Source organism: Tamandua tetradactyla, chromosome 1 (genome assembly GCF_023851605.1).
Source record: "Tamandua tetradactyla isolate mTamTet1 chromosome 1, mTamTet1.pri, whole genome shotgun sequence".
Lineage (NCBI taxonomy): Eukaryota > Metazoa > Chordata > Mammalia > Pilosa > Myrmecophagidae > Tamandua > Tamandua tetradactyla.
In genome coordinates, this window is record NC_135327.1 from 112,310,561 (window position 1) to 112,332,897 (window position 22,337).

At 36.3% G+C, this 22,337-nt stretch overlaps 1 pseudogene; it reads left to right on the top strand.

The window, feature by feature from the left end:
* The first annotated feature begins 12,505 nt into the window (after positions 1-12,505).
* Positions 12,506-13,311, top strand: LOC143681173 (peroxiredoxin-6 pseudogene; annotated as a pseudogene).
* Positions 13,312-22,337: the final 9,026 nt, after the last annotated feature.

Genomic DNA, 22,337 nt, shown 5'->3' on the forward strand with positions numbered 1-22,337 from the left:
GACCATTGCTGCAAGGATATTTTGTGGCTGTTTGAATACACCAGAAGGTTTATTAAATCATCTGTCAGTTGATTGCATCTGTTGCTGATTACATCTGCGATCAACTAAGGCATATCTCCCACCAATAAGATAATCCAATCAGTTGAGGACTTCTACAGAAAAAGAGCGACTTTTTCGTGACTGATTCAGTCAGCAAGCCCCTCCTGTGGAGTTCATTCAGACCTGTGGTAGTTAGATTCAGTTGTCAACTTGGCCAGGTGAAGGCACCTAGTTTGGTTGCTGTGGACATGCCAATGGTGCATGAACCTCATCTGTTGCTCATTACATCTGCAGTGGGCTAGGAGGCATGCCTGCTGCAATGAATGATGTTTGAGTTAATTAGCTGGTGCTTAAATGAGAGAGCGCAATGTAGCACAGCCCAGGCAGCTCAGCACACCTCATTTCAGCACTCACAGCTCAGCCTAGGTCTTTGGAGATACAGAAAGAAATCACTCCAGGGAAAGTTGTTGGAACCCAGAGGCCTGGAGAGAAGGCCAGCAGAGACCATCCTGTGCCTTTCCACGTAAGAAAGAACCTCAGTGGAAACTAAGCTGCCTTTTCTCTGAAGAACTAACAAAATAAATCCCCTTTTATTAAAAGCCAATCTTTCTGTTGTGTTGCATTCCAGCAGCTAGCAAACTAGAACAAGACCCTTCATCAGAGCTGCCAGTTTCACAACCTGACCTACAGAGTTTGGACTCTTCCATTCCCACTGTTATGTGAGACAGCTTTATAAAGTTCATATTTATATATATATCTCTGGTTGGTTCTGTTTTTCTAGGGAGCCCTGACTAATATATACACAATTTGTCAGGTGTAGCTGTGTAAGTCTCACAGCTCAGCCCCTTTCACTTGCAGTCTAGCTTGGCCACTTTAGCATGCTGGAATTTAAAGTATTGAGTTGTTTTTAGTTGAATTTCAGGGATTGATCCCCAGATATGTAGTCAAATGATCATTTCCTATAGCCACTTGGCCCCCATTACTTTTTCTTTTACTACAAACTTGTCATTCCCTCTCTTTTGAAGATGATAACCTGTATTATATTCTGCAAATCATTTCTCTCCTCAGAACTCTTACTTACATCTCTGAAATTCTCTCTGTATTGGAAAGAACTTCTATACTTCAGTCCCATCTGTGTTACTTCACACCTGCACAGGGCTAATTCTCCCTCCCTGTATGTTAAAATTTCCTCTCCCAAATGTGAATTTAAAACTTATTAGTGACTTTGATTAAATTTATTTTAATATTTTTTAGGGTCATCATGATTTCTAATGAGAATAATTCTAGGAGTTTGCTAAGGTTTGCTGAATGAATGGATTTACTTTGCCAGACATTGTGTTAAACAGTTTATGCCATCTCATTTAGCTTTTACAGAGATACAGTGGATTAGGTTTATTATTATACCACATCATTTTTTTAAAACAGGAGAAACAAGATATTGGGCGCCCATGGCAACACAGTAATAAATGTCAAAACCAGTACTTAGATATTCTGATTCCAAAGCCTGAGCTCTTAACCACTGTGGCATTAGTATCAATATTGAATCAGGGAAGATAGACTTAATATGCAAAAAAGAGGGTGACTAAAACATAAATATTGAAAAAAAGTATAACAATGTGAAACTAATTCTTAAACTTCACACTGAAGTCAAACCAGGGAATAGAGCTGCCTCAGTTAAGTTGGATTTAGTGTACTCCCTAATTGAGTGTGACCTAATTTTAACTAATTGCATCTGCAAGGACTTCAGTTCTAAATAACTTCACATTCACAGTACCTGGGGTTAGGATTTCAACATCATTCTGAGAGACACAATTCAACCCACAACAGTTACCCTTTATGTAATAGGTAAATAAAATAACTTGAACCTTCTTCTCCAGTGAAGTTCACTCCTTAAATTTTTTGAAGATTTCAGAGAAAAGGGGCTTGCAATTTTTGCCGATAATTGCTTGTTAGTGTTTTCTATGCTCTGCCCCTGACTCAAATTTCGACCACTTCATGCTGTGGAGGCATCCCTGCTCTCTCTATATCATTTTGCCACATATTTAAACCTGTTTCTTCTCTGTCATACCACAAGTCGTCATGAACAGAATCCCATATATGTAACAGATTATTGTTAACAAAGTTTTATGGACAATAGAAAATAATTTAAGAACACACACACACAAAAAACAGAAACCAATTACAACTAAATATCAGATAGTGCTTTTACCAAATTTCAGTGTTCATTTTCAGCCAAGAATCAGATTATACCAGTCCCTTTTCCTCCTGGGCACCGTTTGCTATCAGTTTCCCAGGGGCCTACTCTGACTCTCCAGTGAGCTTTTTCTTAACTGCTTTTCTGTAAATCCTGTGGCTCAAACTCCCCTTTTCTCAAGCTTCTACAGATGAAAAATGAAAATCCCTCTTAGGCAGATCAGTTTAGCTCTGCCTCTATTTCTACCTCTGTCATATAAGACTAGCCTAGAGACTTCTCTTTTATGACCAAAAGACGCCCTAATGTTTGTTACCAATCATAGCAGTCTCCTGCCTACCCATTGAGAATGCAGTGACATCTACTATTAAAAATTTGGAATCCTTTCTTCTTTTTTTCCTCCATTTAAAACAGAATAACTAGAATATAAAAAAAGAGTAACCCATGAAAATCCAAATTCTCCCTTTGAAATGCCAATATTCAGTTCAAGCACTGGAAGAGGTGTTTATTCTCTATACCAATGCTGTAAAACAGAAAAAAATCTGATTAGAAATGAAAGCCATGTAAGTAATTTTTAATTTTCAGATTAGAAAGACTAAAGAGATATTAATTTTAATATCCCAATATGTCCACCATATAATTTTGATATGTAATCATATAAAACTTATTAATTAGATTTTATATTCTGTATGTTATGCTAAGTTGAAATTTGGACATCTCAATTCAAAGCAGAAACATTTCAAGTATTTATTTATTAGCACATGTGGCTAGTACATACTTTTTTTGCAGAGCACAGCTCCATACTGATAAAAAACACATAATATTCCTAGCATTTTTTTAATTAACTATAACTGAAGTGTTTTAGTTTAAGGGAGAAAAGAATATTTATATCTCATATTAATGTTTAAGGAAAGTTTTGTGTTAAATCTGATCTTTCCTTTACTTTTTCCTTTTTTTGTTGTTGGGTTCTTATCCTGAACACTACTTTTTAAAGCTCCTCCTCAATATGACTCCTAAATTATAAAGCCGAACACAGCCATGTCTATCAATATTGTTATTTCTTAGATTTCCCAACATGAAATCCATATCAGAGTTTCTTGAGGATTCTAATGAACCACAGATTTGCCCAGAATGATCAGGTTACTTTTTGATTTAAGACAGAGGAGTCAGATAAAGCTGATACCTACAAGAGATGTGTTAGAATATACATTTTAATGTTCTGATTCCAAGCTGTCAAAGTTCCCAAATATCACTTCGAAGTAGAGGTTTGATTCTCCTGTCATTCAATATTAGTCTTCAAATTTCAATTAACTAGCAACTAATAATCCATGTTTTAAACATAACAGATATTAGTATATAAAAATGGACATTGGGCATCGGTACAGGACAATGTCCATTCAAATCACTATGTTCTTCTGGACAGAGGCCAATATGCATGTTTTGAGAGGGCATGTTTCTTCTCTAAGAAATCAATCTCAAAAATACTCTCTCTCCTTTCATTCTGCTTAAAATCTAATGTGGCTGATGGTCAGGTAAATTAACAAGAACAATGTAATATGATAAAAGTAAGCATAGAAGAATGCCAGTCTAACTGGAACTAAAAGATTGGTGAAGAATCCCTGGAGAAGGTGAAGAATGAGTAGAGATTTTTATTTAATTTTTTTTATTTCTTCACAACTTTCCTGAGGTAAAATTAATACACCACATGCAGCACATGTTTAACGTATGCAGTTTGACACTTTGAACATATGAATATACTTGTTAAATTAATAATCACATTCAAATTACCCAAGATTTCCTTATACCCCTTTGTAACCTTACTCTCTTGCCACTCTTCCACTAATACACTTCCTGTATTATAGACTAATTTGCATTTTAAATCAATGGAATCAAACAGTGTGATGGTTGAAAAACAATTTCTTAAAATTTCTTAAAGTTGTGAACAATTCCTTTGGTTGAGAACCTATTATAAGTGAACCTTTGGATGAGATTACTTCAGTTAATGTGCGACCCACCTCAATCACAATGGGTCTTCATCCTATTTCTGGAGTCCTTTATAAAAGAATGAAAGGAGACAAAGAGAAGAGAAAGCCACAGAAGCAAGAAAGCGAAATTAACAAAACCCAGAAGAGAAAGAGGACAGCAGATGGTGCCATGTGCTTTGCAATGTGGCGGAGGATCCAAGGATTGCTGTCAGTCAGATTTTAGGTAGGAAGTTTTACCTTGATGAAGTCTTGATTTGGACACTTTCCAGACCTCAACACTTTAAGCTAATAGGGGGGTGCAAAGGTAGTTCAGTGGTAGAATTCTTGCCTGCCATGTGGGAGACCCAGGTTCAATTCCTGGTCCATGCACTTCCCCAAAAACAAACAAGCAAACAAAAGCAAATGAACAAAAATTCAGCAAATGGTGCTGCAATAATGGGATACTCACATCGAAAAATAATGGAATGTGATCCCGCCATACAGCAAGCAAAAAAAAATTTTTTTTAAGCTAAAAAATTCCCATTGTTTAAGCCACCGTTTCATGGTATTTGCTGGAGCAGATAGGAACTAAAACCTAAAGTATGTGTTCTTTCGTAAACAAAACAATATATATTCTTGTTTGGCTTCTTTCATTTGGTCTAGTTACTTTAAGATTCACCCATCTTTTTGTGTGTATCAATGGTTCATTCTTTTTTATTGCTCAGTATTATTGCATTCTTAGACATACCACACTTTGTTTGTCCACCATTAATCTGTTGGTGGACATTTGGTTATCCTTCCGGCTATTACAAACAAAGCTGCTATGAACACTGACACACACAGTCTGTGGATATATTGGTTTCATTTCTTTGGGGTACATACCCAGCAGAATAACAGCTAGATCATATAGTAGATGTACATATGTTTACATTAAAAAAATAGTCAAACTATTTAACCAAAGTAAGTGCATCATTTAACATTTCCATTTGCAATGTCTGAGAGATTTTGTTGGTCTGTACTTTTGTCAACGCTTGCTATGGTCATTCTTTTTCATTTTAGCCACTCCTTATTGTGGTTTTAATTTGCATTTCTTTAATAGCTACTGATGTTGACATCTTTTCATAGTGCTTATTGATTGCCTTCATATCATCTTTGGTGGAGTGTCTGTTAAAAATGTTTCCCATTTGTACTGTTATTTTTGGCTGTTTTATTCCTGAGTTCTGAGAGTTCTTAAATGTTCTGAATATAAACATTTATCAGATATGTGCTGTGCAAATATTTTCTCCCCATTAGTGTTTTTCTTTTTGTTCTCAACTGTGTATTTCAAAGAGAACTTCTTAATTATGACGAACTCAAATTCATCAGCATTCCTTAAAGTCTAGTAGGGAAGATAGTTAATTAAATCAGTAATTACACAATAATGTGATAGGGCTATGATAAGAATTTGCACAAGATGCATACAGAAATGGCACGTGATTGAGGCTAAAGTATTAATGAAGACTTCCTGGAGGAGGAGATACTTGGGGAGGAGTTAGTAACTCAGGAAATGAAGTTGTAAGCAAGGAGAACTGCCCATGTACAAGTTCTGTGATATGAAGAAGCATTGTATATTTAACTATAAGTATCTGTATAGCTGGAGCATAGTTTCTATGTGATGAAAGGATAGAAAATGAAATTAGGCTGAAAAGGAGTAAAGCTAATTAGTTGTGAAGAATCCTGTATGTTAAGGAATTTCACCTTAATGCTGATCATTACTGAGGATCCTTGAAGGATTTTAACAAAAGAGCAAAGTCATATATGCTTTTAAAAATTATTATTCTGAACTCATTGCCAAAAATGAGTAGAGGATGGAGTGGGAGAGTTATTGGAGGCTGAGAAACCAGGTGAGAAGTATGCCAATGATCCAGAACAGAAATAACAATACGGGAGAATGGAGAAGATGAATAAGTAGAAATAGTTGGAAGACAGAATCAGAAGGATGTAGAAATCAGTGAATATTTCCTGAGGCTATATGGAAGAAGTAAATGGAATGAAATTTAGAAAAATGAATTTTGTAGCTTAAATAAATTGACGATGTAGCTGAGAAATGGGGTACATAGTTTGAAATTTCATCATTTGTTTCATGTGTTTTAGTAACTGACATATTAGGGAAGCGGGATCAATGAGGTGGCTGGCAGGCCAAGCTGACTGTTAAGTTAGTAATAGCCAACAGTAACCAAGGAGTAGAAGCATCTCACTACACTAAGAACATATCCTCATATGTTACAAATTGAAGGTTATTGGGATTAAAGTTCAAATCTCCCTAGAAGTGTAATGTATTATTATCTTTTTAAAAAATTTATTTATTAATTAAAAAATAAAGAAACAAAACAACATACATAATCAGTAATTCACAATATCATCACTTAGTTGCATAGTCATCATTTCTTAGAACATTTGCATGAATTCAGAAAAAGAAATAAAAAGAACACAGGAAAGACAAAAAAAAAGATTATACCTACCATACCCCTTACCCCTTGCTTTCATTGATCACTAGCATTTCAAACTAAATTTATTTTAGCATTTGTTCCCCCTATTATTTATTTTTATTCCATATGTTCTACTTGTTTGTTGACAAGGTAGACAAAAGGAGCATCAGACACAAGGTTTTCACAATCACACAGTCACATTGTGACAGCTGTATCATTATTCAATCATCCTCAAGAAACTAAAAAATAGTCAAACTATTTAATTTGCATTTCTTTAATAGTTACTGATGTTGCACATCTTTTCATAGTACTTATTGATCGCCCTCATATCATCTTTGGTGGAGTGTCTGTTGGCTACTGGAACACAGCTCTACATTTTCAGACAGTTCCCTCCAGCCTCTCCATTACATCTTGAATAACAAGATGATACCTACTTGATGCATAAGAATAACCTCCAGCATAACCTCTGGACTCTGTTTGGAATCTCTCAGCCATTGACACTTTGTCTCATTTCCCTCTTCCCCCTTTTGGTCGAGAAGGTTTTCTCAATCCCTTGATGCTAAATCTCAACTCATTCCAGGGTTTTTCTTAATCCCTTGATGCTGAGTCTCCGCTCATTCTAAGATCTCTGTCCCACGTTGCCAGGAAGGTCCACACTCCTGGGAGTCATGTCCCAAGTAGAGAGGGGTAGGGTGGTGAGACTGTTCGTTGTATTGGCTGGAGAGAGAGGCCACATCTGAGTGTATTAGTATCTTTACATCATGTAAATCATACAACAAAAATCTCAGGTGAGACAGCAATTCCAGTAAATGACTTAGGAAGTAATGTACTATTCACGTTGAATATTAATGATTAGTAAAAGAATTTATGGATATTTTTAAAGATATTGGGGGTCAGAGTCCATACTATGACACAGAAATCTGCTGGGACATTAAATATATGCCCACAAAACAGTCAAATAATAATATTCATAGCAGCCTTATTCTTACAAGGCCAAAACTTGCAGGGAGAAAAATAAACAGACCAAATAGCCATCAAAAGGATAAAGAAAATTATGCACATACATACACTGGAATAATACTGAGCAATAGAGAAGAACAAACTACTAATAAAGGAATCTCAAAAAGATATTGTTATGTTCACCTTCCATGTGGGAGACCTGGGTTCAATTCCCATACCATGCACCCCCTTCCCCCCAAAAAAGATATTGTATAAAATAGAGCTGTGCCAGTTTGAATCTCTTGTATACCCCTGAAAAGACCATGTTCTTTTTTTTTTTAATATTTTTACTGTAAACTTTAACAAACATGTGAACATTCTTGACCTATAGTCTATTTACATGGTATAATCAATGACCCACAGTATCATCGCATAGTTGTATATTCATCACCATGATCACTTTTTTAACATTTGCATATCTCCAGAAAAAGAAAGAAAAAAGAAAAAATTCATACATACTATACCCCTTACCCCTCCCTATCAATGACCACTAGTATCTCAATCTACTATTTTATCCTTTGTTCCCCCCAATATCTGTTTATTTTTATCCATATTTTTTACTCATCTGTCCATACCCTAGGTAGAAAGAGCATCAGACACAAGGTTTTCACAATCACACAGTCACATTGTAAAAGTTACATCATTATACAATCATTATCAAGAAACATGGCTACTGGAACACAGCGCTACAGTTTCAGGTACTCCCCTTTAGCCACTTTAATACATCATAAAGTAAAAAGTGGATATCTATATAATGCATAAGAATCACTACCAGGATAACCTCTTGACTGTGAAATCTCTCAACCACAGACACTTTATTTTGTTTCATTTCTCTCTTCCCCCTTTCGGTGGAGAAGGTTTTCTCAGTCCTTTTGTTGTCAAGTTCCAGCTCATCCCATGATTTCTGTCTCATGTTGCCAGGGAGGTTTACACCCTGGGGAGTTATGTCCCATTTGGAGGAGGAAGGGCAGTGATTTTGCTTGCCATGTCAGCTCAGAGAGAGAGAGAGAGAGGCCACATCCAATCAACAAAAGAGGCTCTCTGGGGTGACTCATAGGCTTAATTTTAAGTAGGCTTAGCCTGTCCTTTGCAGGGATATGTTTCAGAGAGGCAAACACCAAGATCAAGGGCTCAGTCTATTGATTTGGTTGCCCCCACTGCTTGCGAGAATTCCAGGAGTTCTTTAAATAGTGATATTGAATTTTACCCCCTTTCTCCCCATTGCCCCAAAGTGACTTTGCAAATACTTCTTTATTCACTGTCCAAATCACTCTGGGATTTATCGGGGCATCACACTAACCTGGACAAACCAACAAAATCTCATGCCCTGTTCAAGGTTCCATGTATGTATAGTGTTCAATTAAACTGACCATACAAGTTAAATTAAGAAATGCGCTAGTCAAAGTATAAATTTTGCACCAAATAAACATCCCTCCCTTAAGTTTCATGCAGAAGTTGAAGTTTTAAAATATGAAATGACCATCTATTTTCAACACCCTGCAATACTGACATTGTTTTGTTCTCCCTCATGCAAAAATATTTTTTAATTTGTACATTTAATCACCATCATTCTACACTCTAGGCATTCCTAAATTATACCATCTCAACCTTTATCTTCTATTTCTCCTTCTTGGTTCATACATGTCCCCAGCCCTTCTCCATCTATCATTCTCATATTCAGCTTCATTCAGTGTACTTACATTATTGTGCTATAATCAGATAGTATTGTACTATCTGTTTCTGAATTTTTATAATCAGTCATGCTGCACAATCTGTATTCCTTCAGAACTGAATACCCAATCTCTACCCTATTTATATCTCCTAATAACCTGTGTTCTTAAATTCTCCAAGTTCACTCATTAATGTTTAGTTCATATCAGTGAGACCATACAGTATTTGTCCTTTTGTTTCTGGTTAATTTCACTCAGCATAATGGCTTCAAGATCCATCCATGCTGTTACCAGCTTCTTGACTTTATTCTATCTTATAGCTGTGTAATATTCCATCGTATGTATATACCACAGCTTGTTTAGCCACTCATCCATTGATGGACATTTGGGCTGTTTCCATCTCTTGGCAGTTGTAAATACTGCTGCTATAAACATAGGTATGCAAATGTCCTTTTGTGTCTTTGTCCTCATGTCCTCTAAATAGATACCTAGCAATGGGATTGCTGGATCATATGGCAATTCTATACTTAGCTTCCTGAGGAACCACCAAACTGCTTTCTACAGTGGCTGTACCATTTTACATTCCCACCAGCCCATGTTCTTTTAATCCATTCTTGTGGGGACAAACCTATTCTGGGTGAGACCTTTTGACGAGGCTATTTCAGTTGAGATGTGACCTAGTCCATTCAAGCTGGGTCTTAATCACTTACTTGAGTCCTTTGTGAAGAGGGTAAAAGACAATAAAGGCACAGAGAATTTAGAAAGAAATGCCCTGGGAGAAATAAGCAAGGGCTCACAGGAGCTGAAAGAGAAAGCCATTGAAACCAGAACCTACAAAAAAAACAGACCAGCAGATGTCACCATTTGCTTTCACATGTGACAGAGGAACCCCAGATGCCAGCAGCCTTTCCTCGGAGAAGATCTCTTCCTCTTATTGCCCTAATTTGGACATTTTCATGGGCTTAGAAATGTATATTTGTAAATTTATAAATCTCCATTGAAAAAGCCAACCTCTTTCTGGTATATTACATTCCAGCATCTTTAGCAAACAGAACAAGATCTAAAAGAATGCATGCAGCATGATTCCATTCATGTGAATTATAAGAAAAGACAAAGTTCAGATGTGGTGACAGAAATCAAAAAGTGGTTGCCTAGTTTTTTTTAATGTAGGCTTTTTGGCCTAATTTTTGAAAATTGCTTGTCTTTAAGAATCTATATCTGAGTTGGTATCAATTGTACCAAAACTTTTAGGTCCAGAACTAGCTATTGTTTAAGTTTCTCTTGACATGAATTTTTTTCATTTTCTGTTTAGCCCGGTGTTATCAAGGCAAGCAAGAGAAATGAAGTATGCCAACTTTGGTCAAAGCAGTCTAGAAAATTGTGGCAGCTTTAAAAGGCTGTCTGGTTTTTTATTCTTTAGCCAAGAGAAAGCCAAAACAGATTATGGATACTATAGAAAGTTATATGCATGTACTATTGCCATTTTAGAAAGCTCTGATGTGAATTCAGATTATACCTTCATTACTTGAAGCCAACAATACTAAGGCAATAATTTTACTGGCCATTTGAACTCTTTGTACACAGTGTCAATTTGTAAAACAAAACAAAACATGAGATTACGTTTTAAGACTTCCAAAACAGAGAAACACTTCAAATTATTTTGTTTGGATTACTTCTTAAAAATGTAAAACATATACTTGTTCTTTAGATATTTTGTTAATCATTATTTCCATGCTTGAGTTGTGTGCAGTATTTTCCACTTTGTCCATTGGCTGGGTAGGGACAAAGAAAACCCATAAGTGACTATTTTTAAAAACTGTTAGCATTATTGGTCAATAAAAAAATTCCCTCTAAAAAAAAGAAAAGAAAGTGGTTGCCTCAGGTAAGAAGCAGAAATTGACAGAAGGCACAGGGAATGATCTTTCTAGGATTATGCCAATACAAATCTTCTGTATCTTTTTGGGGTGATAATTATAGAGTTGTATGCAATTGTCAAAACTCATTGCACCAACACTTAAAACCTCTGTAATTTTATTAAATGTAAATTATACTTTGTTTTTATTTCCTTGGCTGTCAAATAAATACCATGCAATGGGTCAGCTTAAACAATGAGAATTTATTAGCTCACAGTTTTCAGTTTTTCGTTTTGGTTTTTTTGGGGGGTGCATGATCTGGGAATTGAACCCAGGTCTCCCGCACGAAAGGCAAATATGCTACCACTGAACCACCCATGCACCCTAGCTCACAAAATATCAAGGCATCATCAAGGCAATATTTTCTCTTTGAAGACTGTGGAATTCTGAGATTGGCTGCTAATGATCCTGGTGTCCTTAGTTTGTTTCATGGCAAGGCACATGGCAACATCTCAATTCTCCCTTCATTTCTGGTTCTGTTGATGTTCAGCTTCTGGTTTCTTCCTCTATGGCTTTCTCCCTCTCTGGCTGAACTTCATTCTCTTATAAAGGACTCCAGTAATAAGATTAAGACCCATCTGATTGAGTTGTGTGATGGTTAGGTTCTGGTGTCAACTTGGTCAAGTGTTGATGCCCACTTATCTGGTCAGGCAAACACTGGCCTGACATTGCTGAGAGAATATTTTGTGACTGGTTGATAAACCAGAAAGCTGGTGTATTAAGTCATCAGTCAATTGATTGCATCTGCGGCTGATTATATCTGCGATCAACTAAGGCGCAGTTCCCACCATCAAGATAATCCAATCAGTTGAAGACTTTTATGGAAGAGAGACTTTTTCATTGCTTCTTCAGCCAATGAGCTTCTCTTGTGGAGTTCATTCAGACCATTTATTGAAGCTGCCAACTTCACAGCCTGCCCTGCAGATTTTGGACTTCTTCCATTCCCACAGTTATGTGAGACACCTTTATAAATCTCATATTTAGAGATATCTCCTGTTGGTTCTGTTTCTCTGAGAGAACCCTGACTAATACAAGGTGGATCACACTTTAGCTGAAATAATCTCATCAAAGGATCCTACTTACCATAGATTCACACCCATAGGAATGGATTAAACTTTAAGAACATATATTTCTGGGGTACCTACAACTCCAAGCCATCACATTCTTCAGTTGAAAAGCTCATTCATAGTCTCTGCCAAAGCCAGCCAGCTGGTGCTATGATGGCTGTGTCCCCTCACCCTACCCCATCACCCCTGCTGCCATGCTCAGATGTCTGCTTCTCTACGATAAGGCCCCCAGTTTCAAGGCCAGTACCACCATTGGTGACATCAGTTTCCATGATTATCTGGGAAATTCATGGGGCATTTTCTTCTCCCATCCTTGGGATTTTACCACAGTGTCCATGATGGAGTTTGGCAGAGCTGCAAAACTGGCACCAGGAGTTGCCAAGATGAATGTTAAGATGATCCCTCTTTCAATAGACAGTACTGAGGACCATCTTGCCTGGAGCAAGGATATCATTGCATACATTGGTGATGAACCCACAATAAAGTTACTTTTTCCTTTCATCAATAATAGGAATCAGGACCTTGCCATCCTGCTGGGGATGCTGGACGCAATAGAGAAGGACGAAAAGGGCATGCCTGTGACAGCTCATGTGGTATTTATTTTTGGTTCTAACAAGAAACTGAAGCTGTCTATTCTCTCTCCAGCTACCTATGGAAGGAACTTTGATGAGATTCACAGAGTAATTATCTCTCTCCATGGCTGAAGGCAGAAAAGAGGATTGCTACCCTGGTTGATTGGAAGGATGGAGACAGTGTGATGGTCCTTCCAACCAGCCCTGAAGAAGAAGCAAAAAAACTGTTCTTTAAAAGAAACTTCACCAAAGAGCTCTCATCTGGTGAGAAATACCTCCATTACACTCCCCAGTCTTTAGTCTCTCCAGGAAGTTGGTGCTGGAGTTGCTCATTTAGCACAGTGAGCCAGAGTTTACCACCTGCCAGTCATGTTTTCCTGCAGCAATCCCTTAAAAACATCCTAGTGTATCATAGCCAAGGTCTTTAGGTTGCTATGCTACTGGCTTATTAAATGAAAATGACACTGTAAATTTCTTGGGATTCTTTACTCTGCCTTCACCAGCTCTCTATTCTGTTCCTGTATCTCAGCACTTTTCTGGCTCTCTCTGAAATATATTCTCTATTTGGAGTCTGGATTCTCATTTCAGGATTTGTAATCAACAAGTATAAGTATCATTGATGGTTGCTAAAGCCTGTTTTGTTCCATCATAGAATGGCTCAGCTTTTCAGCTGTACTAATCAAATCCTAAATTCTGTTAGCCATTTTGGGAAGTAACAGAACTTAAAATTCAACTTTCTCTGTAAATGGTTAAGTCAAGAACAAACAGTAACCCAACTATTCTTCAATATTATGTGTTTTAACCACCAGTGGGGGAAAAAAAACCTTTTCAATTCTGTACTTTTCCAACTCAAGTGGGAAGAGTGGAAGAAGAGATTCTTAAAATATTTTGCTGTAAAGAAAAGAAAATTTGGCAATAAATTTCTAGCAAAAGGGCAAGCTACAGGAAAAAAAGGTGCACCAGAAAATGAGAGCTCCTATAACAAGTGCCACATGTTCTTCACACAGTATTTCTGTGCATCAGTCTACTCTAAAATGTGATATACTTAAAATGTGGTATACTTAAAAGAGCACACCTTGGGGAAAAAAAGGAAAGGATGATTTTAAATGTTTTATTATAGAATTGCTCTTGCAGTGGGTGGGCTATTTTCTGAATTTTGCTTTTTTGGGATTAACAAATAAAATCCTATACTAAAACTTGAAAAAAAAAGATCATACATAAAAAAAAGAAGAAAAAGTATTAGATTTGTCAACAATTTTCATTCTCAACGGTGCTTCTTCAAGCCTGGAGGTGTCCATTTTTCTTGACTCTTCATTACTGAGGCTCCATCCTTCATATTTTTCTCTCAAAGAATACATATATACATCTGATGCATTAGTTCAGGATCCTATTTGATGTTGATATCCTATAATCCCTGTCAATATTCAGAGTGGGGATCTAACTTCCTGTTGTATTCAAGAATTGTATATGCACTGGCCAATGTTGCCCACTTTCTGGCTTTGCTTACTGATCTCTCTTGCCCAAACAGTTTCTCTGGATTTTGACCTTATTATTTTTTTCTGACTTTCAGTTCCTGCTTGAACTTTAAAATCCCTTCATTTGTCTTATGTATCTTTATCATTCATTGTATTATCTCCACAATGTTGGTCCATGAAATAGAGGAATGATATGTTGGTTTTGAAATGAATCTTAGCTTCTATACTGCAAATTTGAAAGAAATGACTTTTATAAGAAGTAAATTAATTTAGGGAGGTTGAACAATAAGTAGAATTTGAAACTTTGACTCTGTATTTGAACAGTTACAATTTCCTGATCTGGTCATAAAGTATTTGGATGAAACTTTTAAATCCAACATGTATTATCTTCTCAGTACTAAATTTCATGAAAGTGATTGCATGTTATCCATCTTAAATTTAATTCTTTCATGTTTATTATTGTTTTCTGATTTGTTTTTTTAAGTCCAGATTGTTAGACTTGACTGGACTGGGCAAGAGAGACAGAAAATAGGTATATGTTGTTGTGATATCTGGAATTTAGGAGCAGACCACAGATGCAGACTGAATTCTATGAACCAAGGGTCAAAGTTGACAGTAGTTTTTGGGAGCTTATATCAGATGATGATAGGGACATGGCATTTGCACCTTAATCTATAATGCTGTCAGATATTGGAATAAAGAAATGAAAATTCTGTTTTACAAAACTGGTGGATTAATTCCACACACGTGCGCCCTTTTGTTTGGCTGGTTATATTTGTTGCAGTCTTTGCTCTCAGTGTTTGACCCTGGGCATTAGGGCCAGTTTTCTAGGACAGCTATTTAACGAGGTGCTTCTGCAAGGGAAACCAACTGCAAACACGCTTCCAGGACTCTGCTGCCCTCGTTCCTCCTCTGGCTCTCCTAGCTTGTTCGTCCTGCCACTGGGCACTGGACACATCTGCTGGGGGTGTCAGTCAAGCTCTGTTCTCTGCTTGGAATGTGCTTATCACCTTCCAGTTAAAGTGTTATACGTTTTTAGTGCTTAATCATCATTTCTAAGCTAATGTTAAATACATAGCATATCATCAGTAGCTTGCTTTTCATTTGTTTATAGATTTACTTGAAATTTTTCCTTAATAAATCATTCTTATGTCATCTGCCAACATATTTTCATTGAAATATTTTGGAAGGCTCATAGAATACTTGGCAACAATGCTTTGAATCTCAATACAAAAGTAAATAAAGCTCGGGGAACATTTGAACAGACTTTGGCACCAGCTAAGTAAACTAACGGAAAGATACAATCTGCTGCTTGAATCAAGTACTTAATGACTAAGGGAAAATTACAGGGCCTCAACTTCTAACCTTGACATTTCTATAAGACTTTAGTTTCACAAGTGATCAGGCATGCATATGTATTAAGTAGAACCCAAACAAAATAAGCCTTGTTAAAACAATCATCTGTGAGAAGGTTCTAGTTAATTTGTTTTTCCTGTTCTTGGCACAAGAACTTGGCCTAGAGTATTCAAATAGAGGTCATTGTTACAAATATGCTTGGAGAGATTCTTTTCTTTGAACTGTATGAGGCTTTTATGTTCATATTTAAAACCACTGAACTCACGGTGAAATGAAAATTATATAAATTTTATTATGCAATCAGCTGGGAACATAATCATCTGCAACAGACTGGTGATTAAGAAATTGCAACAAAAATTTAACCCAGTGTAAAAGATGTTACCTATTCATTTTCTTGTGATTTCTAAATTTGTTAGGTCTTCCTTTGTGTCTCTCAATGTTTGTTTCATGTTGATTTTATAAAATTTTCTAATTCTTTCTCCAAGTTTCCAATGTTTGTTTTAACATTGTCTTTATTAATTGTATTTCTAAAAAGGCTGACACCTTTCTTATAATCTTTTCATAATGCATATCCAGTTTTATATTTCCAGGAAATGCCTCTTTTTCTTTTGAGAAAAAATGTGTTGTACCTATCTTCTTATTCTAATATGGATATTCTGTGTTCTCTGAGTAGGCACCTAAGTAGCCTACTTTTATTGAGGTGATAGGATTGATACAGAATTCTACTAAATTTGAAGGAAAGGAGCATTTACTCATTGGGGTCCAGCTTGAAAAGAGCATAAATATTTTCATCTTGACACTTCTAGTGTAATATCAACAAGTATCCCCATGGAGAATTAATTTTAAATCTGTTCTATGTCAATGACATGTAGATTATCTACAAATAATTCTGAATATAGTTATATAGATTATTGAACCTCAACATTTTTCTCCACAATATCTGAAAACATAAGGTTTAATTATAGCTTTAGGTAATGAAGAAATTATTGAAGGATTTCTTCTTAAATAATAAATCCCAGGTGCTGACAGATGAAATGTTTTATGATTTTCTTCATTTTTTTTTTAATGTTTAATTTTCATTTCACTTTTTTCCCTAGAGAATAGTTTTTCTACAGTCTTTAAGGACTCAGCTCCTTACATGGACTCTGGTGGAGGTCATGGGGCATCATATGCAGGTCTAAATTGGGGTTGGAGTATTCAGTCCTTCTGGATTTTTAAAGAATGATTCCTGACTACCTGGCTGTGAACAGCACAACTCATGTAGTAAGAAGATTTGTATACAGTTTAGGAAGTACAGAGTTGTGGAAGACCTCATAAAAACCTCTGAGGGCTGAGTCTCTGCTATGCTTTTTATTTTATTTTAATTTATTCTCTCTACTATGTTTTGAAAGGAAAACTTGTTACAGCTGCATCCTGGGCAAGTATCAGGCACAGTTCCATCAGTGAATAAGCTGTACTTGGCAGTGGCCCATTTGGGCTCAACTGTTGTTCCTTCTTTTCTTTGTCATTTTGAAAGTGATCACCCTAGACAAGCTTGATTGCATTCTTAATTGTGTAATTTTTACAGTGAAGTTGATTTTCTCCTTCATTCTGAAGTTTCACTGATCTGTTTTCCATAAATGTTATAATGGCACCAGACGTTAGATTAAGGGACAACAGAGGAGGCTATTGAAGATGAGGTTTTTATGAACAAAGATATTTAAAAATTCATGTTATGTCATGTCAGAACTATCAGAATGTGAATTTTCTCTCTTTAATTATATTTAAAATATGTACATTTTTTGAGAGTTCTCAAAACTTCCAACTCACTGCATTTATTTGGACATTTCTCTTTAATTCTTGTAATTACCCATTGCCTGAAACATAGAAGTTGTACAAAAAATATCTATTTAGTTGAAATGAAAAAAGAATAAGTTCTTCCTATAGAAATAATTTCATGTAGAAACATTAAATTCATATTTATTTATGACTTTCCATATAGATGAGTTTTTAAATTTATCTGTATAATTTCTATATAAGTATTAATTTCATTTATATTTAACTGTAATTATTGGCTTCAGTCTTTTATTTTCATCATTCACCCTTGTATTTTTCATGATATTTGCTATCTTCATCTCATCCTCTTCCCTTATGTTATAAGCTTTCTTTAAAAAAATGTTTTAACTTTTCAAAAAGAATACTTTTTTTCTTACTATTCCTTCTCCTTAGAACAACTCCATATGTGTATTAATAGTCACTTTGAAATCTACTGTGATACCATACCAAGCTGATTTTTTAAAACATCTAATTCTTTCTATTTAAACATTTGTTAGATTCTCTTAGCTTGCAAAATCCCCTTTCTCTTTTCAGTTCCTTCAGGTTGCCATCACAGTAGTGAGTGACTGGGTGACAGCAATATTTAAATGGTGTAGCTCTGTAATTTATGATATAGTAACAGTGCCAGTTTGAAACTATTATGCACCCCAGAAAAGCCTTCTTATGGAGGCAGCTGTTTCTTTTAATGTTGATTCAATATTGTAGAGTAGAAACTTTTGATTAGATTATATCCATGGAAATGTGGCTTGCCCAATTTTGGGTGTGGCTTTTTAGATGGAGATGTGACTTTGCCCATTTAAGGTGGGTCTTGATTAGTTTACTGGAGTCCTTTAAAAGAGGAAACATTTTGGCGAAACCTCAGATACAGACCCTTGGAGAACAGTTGCTTTAGAGCTGACAGAGACACGGATATTTGGAGATGCGTGGAATGCCAGCAGAGAAAGCAGATGCCTAGACACAGGCAGAGCCCAGCAGACGTGGCCATGTGCCTTGCCATGAGATGCTAAGCAAGCCAGAACCCAGAGTTGTGACCCAGAGAAGCTAAGGGAAGGCCCACCGACACTTATAGAGAGAGTACTGGCATCAGAAGCTGGAAGGAATGAACCAGGAGCAAGGACCAGCAGATGCCAACCACATGCCTTCCCAGATCAACCTTCCTTGAGCTGAGATATCTTTATCTGGATGCCCTAGTTTGGACATTTATATGGTGTTAGAACTGTAAACTTGTAACATAACAAATTTCCTTTATAAAAGCCAATCCAGGTCTGGTATATTTCATTCAGGCAGCTTTAGCAAACTACTATGGTAACTTAGGATCCCATATAGAACCCAGATAAGAAATACTTTCAACTATTCTTCTGGTTAATATTTTCTCACATGATAGTAAAAGTGTGTTTCCCTTTGACCAAAAAAAAAAAAATCCTGGGAAAGAATTTTTTATGTAGACCTTGGTTGTAGATATGTGGGTTTGTTGACAAGCCATATAAGTAGGCTAGACATTATTTAGGTGTAGCAGTCAAGCAGAACATGTATCCTTCCAAAGTGAAACTTTAGCCCTGTGGGAATACTTCTCTGCCTGGTGTTCCAAATCAAAAAGTAGAAATTCAAATCCCTTTATGTAATTTTAATTTATGTTGATGTTCTACTTTTATTATAGTGTTTCTTCCATCTTATAAGAGTTTTTCACAAACTGAAATCAGAAGATGTCTGTTTTGTATAGGTACAAAAAAGGCTTAGAATGTAAAATTCATGTTTGTTTATCAGAAAGTTTGAAACATAAATTTATCCAAGACCCCATTGGCTGACATATCATAGGAGAATTAATATATGAATATCAAAGAAAGGAAAAATAATTTCGCTATCACTTGAACCATATATATTTCCTCCAGTCAAATGTTTCTGTGGCACAAAATACGGAAAACTAACTGCATTCACCCTGTAGCCATTATTCTGATTTTTGATTATGCCAATTATCACCATTTGTATTGGCTCAATTATTGTTTACTCCCACTGATCATCAATATCAATCCCTTCCTGTGTATTTTATGCTCTCACATAATTTTTAATAAGCTAAATTCTTTGCAATGAATAAACTACTAGAGCATCTCCATAATACTCAGGAAGGGTACTCTAAAAAATGAAGGAAGAGACCAATTATAAACTACTAAATGACAATAAGATTTAATTATATCATAGCATGCTAATAATAGCCCTGTGCAATTTTCCCAAGCTCAGGATGGCACTAGCTCAAGTAGACTACAGGGCCTAGCTGCAATGCTATAAAGGTAGATAGCACCTGTATCATAGAGGCAGAGAAAAGGTGAGCTATCTGACAATGTTAAACTTTACTAAGTCCTGTACTACTGGAAAACAGCAATGGTTAAAGAAATCCCCCATCTCATCCTTTTCTTACTGTGAAGAACCACCTTTTCCCAAATTACTCCAATAAGACTCAAAGTGCTCTTTGTTTACCTATAAGAAGTCAGACACAGACCTTCTAAATTCCCATTTTTACCATTTAAAGATCAGTTGGAGAACTTCAAGCAAGATGTCAGAATAGAAGAGGCTCAGTTTACCCCAGCTCTGTACAACAATGAAAGATACGATAGAAAAATGACCAGGACAGTGGTTCCAGGGTGTAAATGATTGTGGATGGTCTTCTACCTTACATAGGTAGGCCCTCGAAGATAAACCCGAGAAATTGGGATGGAGAGAACAGGGTGAATGTATAAATGTACTCAGTCACAACTCCACCTACCCCCGCAGCTGGCTTGGGAAGATTTTCCCTTCAGCTCCATAGCTTGGAGTTCCCATGGTGAGTCTGGAAGATAATAGATGGGATTTTCCTATACATAGACTCCACATAGTCAAGATATAGTGCCTACTCCTCACCCCTTTGACATGCTGCTGTGGGCACCTGTTTTTTTCTTGGCAGAGACTGGGAGAAGGGGGAGACAGGAAGTGGTACTGGTATGATACCCAACCAGCTAAAGAGACTTGTTTGGGCCCTGATACCACTCCCCTTCTTTCAAGGAGCCCCAGGGACTTTAGGTGTGTGCAATTAGAGAGGTGAGGCCAACGAAGCAGGCAGAGCTGAATGCTGTGACTGGCTACTAGACATCGCACCTGCATTTGGGGACAGGTGGGCCTAAGGGGGTGAGAAGACTCAAGAGCACCATTTTCTGGGAGAAGTGGAAAGTACAGTCTGACAAACTGCAGATCCACCTAGCTCTCAAATAAAGCCCTAAGCACAATGGCAATCCCCCCCCACCCCGACCTTGAGATTAGGGTCTTGGTTTTAGGGGGAAGAACTGACAAACCAAATCCAAAAGAGGATTTTTAAACCTAACACGAGGGTAGATTCAAACTGTTAGACAAGGGAAGGAAATAAATCTGCAAAATAATCTTATTAAGACATTAAAATTCCCCACCTACAGCAGAAGATCATAAAGCATGTAAAGATGCCGGCAGATATGGCTCAGCTAAATGACCAAATTAAATTACCGGAGGGGACAAAGAATTTGGAACAACTAATTAAGGTTGTTCATAATGACATAAAGCATATCAAAAAGACAGTGGAGGAGTGTAAAGAAGAATTTGAAAGAATAAATTGAAAAATATCAGGTACCACAGAAATGAAAGATATTGTAGACCAAATTAAAAGTATATTAGAGACTCATAACCATAGGCTTCAAGAGGCAGAAGAAAGAATATGTGAGTTAGAAGACAGGAGAATGAACGTAACATTCAAAAGAACAAATGGTAAGAAAGATGGAAAAAACACAGCTTGATATCCGGGAAATGTTAGACACCATGAAGCATGAAAATATAATAATTATTGGTGTCCCATAAGGAGAAGAGAAAAGTAAAAGGATAGGAAGACTAGCTGAAGATATACTGGGGGGATTCTTCCCAACTCTTATAAAAGATATAAACATCCGAATAAAACAAGCCCAACAAATCCCAAATAGAACAAATTCAAATAGGCTTACTCCAAGACATACACTTATCAGAATGTCAAATCTTGAAGAGAAGCAAACAATCATGAAAGCAGCAAGAGGAAAGAGATTTATTACATACAAGGGAAAACATAAAAGACTGAGCTCAGGTTACTCAACAGACACCATGGAGGTGAGAAGGCAGTGATATGATATATTTCAGATTTCGAACTAGAAAGATTTCCAGCCGAGAATTCTTTATCCTGCCAAGTTGTCCTGAAAATTGAGAGACTAAAATCTTCACAGATAAACAGTTGCAAGAATTTGCCAACAAGAGACCTGTCTTACAAGATATATTAAAGGGAGCTCTAGTGACAGAAAAAAGACAGAGAGGGATGTCTGGAGTAGGGTACAAAAGAGAAGAGTATTGGCAAGGGTAACTTAAAGGATAAAAGGTGAGAGAGGGAAAGAACATGTGGATCTAACAAATAAAAACTAGTGGCAGTTGTAGTAATATTAGATAAAATAGATTCCGGAAGTCAAAAATTTGAAAATGTTTAGATAACATAGGTCATTACTACAGCAAAGTTGATATTTGTAATAACTTTCTGCTTGATATTTTGATACTGTACACAGTTTTGATAGCTAATCAAATGATATTTAAGATAGTGTTTAATATTTGGAATTTAAGAAACTCTGACATCTGTGTCTATGGGTTTTTCCTTGTTTGTTTTAAATTTCATAAATTTACTGCACAAACAGTCTTTGCAATGATTATTTGGATACTTCATTTAAATATGCCTATAGGTAAGCTAACTAAGATATCCATTTTTGATGGTAAGATAAAAAAAAAATCGGTTGAACTGTTTG